The sequence below is a fragment of the Rattus norvegicus genome, chromosome 15, assembly GCF_036323735.1.
Source record: "Rattus norvegicus strain BN/NHsdMcwi chromosome 15, GRCr8, whole genome shotgun sequence".
Lineage (NCBI taxonomy): Eukaryota > Metazoa > Chordata > Mammalia > Rodentia > Muridae > Rattus > Rattus norvegicus.
The window spans coordinates 47,540,230-47,543,945 of NC_086033.1; the positions used below are offsets into that span (position 1 = coordinate 47,540,230).

Consider the following 3,716-nt stretch of genomic DNA (forward strand, 5'->3'; position numbering starts at 1 on the left):
TAAAGCAACTGTCAGCATGCACTTCTTGGCATGAGCAATATTGTCTGGGTTTGGTGGCGGTATGTATATGGGATGGATCCATAAGTGAATGAATCACTGGATGATAAGTAGCTCAGTCTCTGCTCCAAACATTGTCTCTGTATTTCCTCCTGTGAATATTTTTGTTCCCCCTTCTAAAGACTGAAGCATCTGCACTTTTTTGGTACTTCTTCGTGAGCATCATGTGGTCTGTGGATTGTATCTTGGATAATCTGAGCTTTTGGGATAATATCCACTTACTGGTGAGTGAATACCATATCTTTTTTGTGTGTGTGATTGGGTTACCTCTCCAGGCCTATATTTTCTAATTCTATCCATTTGTCTATGAATTTCATTAAGTCACTGTTTGTAATAGGTGAATAGTACTCCATTGTATAAATTTAACCTATTTTCTGTAACCAATAAACATTGGGGGGCATTTGGGTTATTTCCAATTTCTGGCTCTTATAAATAGGGCTGCTATGAACACAGTAGAGCATGTGTCCTTGTTATATGTTGGAGCAGTTTCAGGGGATATGCCCAGGAGTGTTATAACTGGGCCCTCAGTAGTACCATGTCCAATTCTTCATAAAGTTAGGGGGAAGCTGGACCCTCAGAAGCGCAGACAGTCCTGAGAACACACAGGAGACAATTACTTTCTGCCCATATTACTGACCCAAGAGGAAACAAGCTGGTACTCACACACTTATGGTCACTTGATCTTTGACAAAGGAGCTAAAATCATCCATTGGAAAATGGAAGCATTTTCAACATATGGTCCTGTTTCAACCATTGTCAACTTGTAGATGAAAAAAAATTGATCCATTTCTATAGTTCTGTAGAAAGCTTAAGTTCAAGTGGAACAAGGAAGTCCACATAAAACCAGATAAACTCAAACTAATAGAAGAAAAATCAGAGAAGAACCTCATGCACATGGGCACTGGGGAATGTTTCCTTAACAGAACAATTGCTTATGCAATACGATCAAGAATTGACAAATGGGACATCATAAAATTGCAAAGCTTCTGTAAGGCAAAAGACACCGAAATTAGGACAAAACAGCAACTAACAGATTGGGAAAAGGTTTTTATTAATTCTATGCCTTAATAGAGGACTAATATCCAAAACATACAAGGAACTCAAGAAGTTAGACTCCAGGAAATCAAATAACCCTCTTAAAATTGGGGTATGCAATGGCGAGACGTCATCTCCAGTAGCGATGATGACTCCATCATGCTCTATTACTGCCAGGAGGGCAAACCAAAGAGAACCCTGTACAGTAAGAAATATGGTGTGGAACTCATCAGATATACCCATGCAGCAAACACAGTCGTTTATAGCTCTAACAAAATAGATGATACTATTTGTTACTTGTCCTTGCATGACAATAAATACATCAGACACTTTCCTGGACACAGCAAGAGGGTGGTGGCCTTGTCCATGTCACCTGTGGATGACACTTTGATTTCTGGGTCTCTTGATAAGACCATTCAACTCTGGGATCTCCGGTCTCCTAACTGCCAGGGCCTCATGCATCTACAGGGCAAACCCATTTGTCCTTTGATCCAGAAGGGTTAATTTTTGCTGCAGGTGTCAACTCAGAAATGGTCAAACTTTATGACCTTCGTTCTTTTGATAAGGGTCCATTTGCTACCTTTAAGAGGCAGTATGATCGGACTTGTGAGTGGACAGGAATTAAGTTCAGCAATGGTGGCAAACTGATACTCATCTCCACCAACTGCAGCTTCATCTGCCTCATTGACGCATTTAAGGGTGTGGTGGTGATGCACACATATGGGAGTTATGCTAATAGCAAAGCTGTTACACTCAAATCTTCGTTTAATCCAGATTCACAGTTTATTATGATTGGTTAAGAAGATGGCAAAATACATGTGTGGAATGGGGAGAGTGGTATAAAAGTAGCTGTACTGGATGGGAAACACAGCGGCCCCATCACCTGTTTGCAGTTCAACCCCAAGTTTATGGCCTTTGCCAGTGCCTGTTCCAACATGGCCTTCTGGTTACGCACCATTGATGACTTATCCTGACGTTGCTGGGCTATTTGTACAGTGAGGGCAGCCAACAGGAAAAAGTCTGAGGTGACTGAGATGACAGTGTTTGATTGATCATTTGACTGGGCCTGGAGAACATCTACCCATGTGGCCTTCCAGAGATGTGCTGTCCATCTTCTCTAAAGGATTACTTTGCTGAGCGCCTTCAGGAGGACCCTTGGTGCTGCAGCTTCAGCTGGCACCCAGCCTCCTAGCTCTCACTGCCCCAGGCTCTTCAGAGTGTGATTAGACTTACGATTAGGACACATTGGGGCACCTGAACCCCTTCAGTTGTGAATGTACTTGCAGCTGAGGAGCCAGTGAAGTCACCACTTCCCACACATCCTTCTCACCCAAGAAATGCATGGGAAGCCGTGTTTCTGGTTTTGAGATGTTAGGGCTGCTCAGCACCCCTTGCCCTCACCCTGCATGTCTTGTTACTGGGTCTCCCTATGTAATTAATTGTGGCATTATTCCACAACCATCATGTTTCTTAGGTGCCAACCATTTACAAAAATAAGTCTTCATATACCTTGGGGTCAAAGAAAGGACAAGTACAGAGAACTGTGTCTGTCAGGAGGCTAGTCAGTATTCCTGCACAGGTGGGTGGGGCAGACCTTGGGCTTAGATGCTGGGTGACAAAGGCCCAAGAGTCTGACAGGGAGGGAGGGGTAGCAGGTAAATTCTGAGAGCTGAAAGGTTTTGCAGCCTGGTGCACTTCCCCCATCAAGACAATCCCACAGTCTCTCTGGTGGGGGATGCTACCGAGCTTGGCTTGTACAAAAGCAAGGTAGTGGTTTATTTTTGTACCTGAGTCACATCACTTTTCCTGTGAGCCAATATTGTGGAATGAGTCTGAGTTGTTTACACTGATGCCTTCCTTCCCTGCCCACCACAAATCGTGTACATAGTCAGCAGATGAAACACCTCTTCTCCAGCTCCTACCCGAGAGCTGGCTCTAGGCCTGTGTTATATGTTCTATTTAGCCTTTTTATATATGACCCTTGATCTGTCTGTATTTGAACACTGTGTGTGTCCACTTACCTTTGTGCAGACATGCACAATGCGTATGTGTATATGCCTGTCTCATCTATCTTATCAAGAGTTCAGCAGGAGAGGGAAGCCTGCAGCCGAGAATGACTTTGTGGATATTGTGTGCCACAATTGTTAGTCTTCTCTGTTAACCTTAGAGATATAACGTGAAGTAGAGCTTCTAGTGTTTGCTGTTTCATGGCAGCTAAGTGGGGTACTTGGGTGACTCCCTTGTGCTCTCTAAGCCACACCACGTGGCCTTCTCTACAGTGTTATAATCTTTTGCCTAATTATGCTCTGTCTGCACCTGTATATGTGTTGCAGTCATTTTTGCATGGCTTCTGTGCCTGGCTTGTGGCATTTAGGGACAGGGTGCTGGAACCACAGTGTTTTTAGTTTGTCAGAACTTAATTGGCCAACAATAAGTCATTGTCACCTGCTGTGTCTACACTGTTGCCCTTTTTCTTGCTTTTTCCTGAGAGACTTTTAGCTAGATCCTGACTAGATGAGTTGCAGTTGACCTTTCCTTCCCAGCATGGCAGCCTTAGAGTAGGACAAACGGCCGTCAAATACTGATGCAACAATATCCCTGCACATCCAGAAATCAAGACCCAG

General features: G+C 43.8%; 1 pseudogene; it reads left to right on the forward strand.

Moving 5' to 3' along the window:
• Nucleotides 1-1,206: 1,206 nt before the first annotated feature.
• Wdr82-ps4 (WD repeat domain 82, pseudogene 4) lies at nt 1,207-2,066 on the forward strand (annotated as a pseudogene).
• Nucleotides 2,067-3,716: the final 1,650 nt, after the last annotated feature.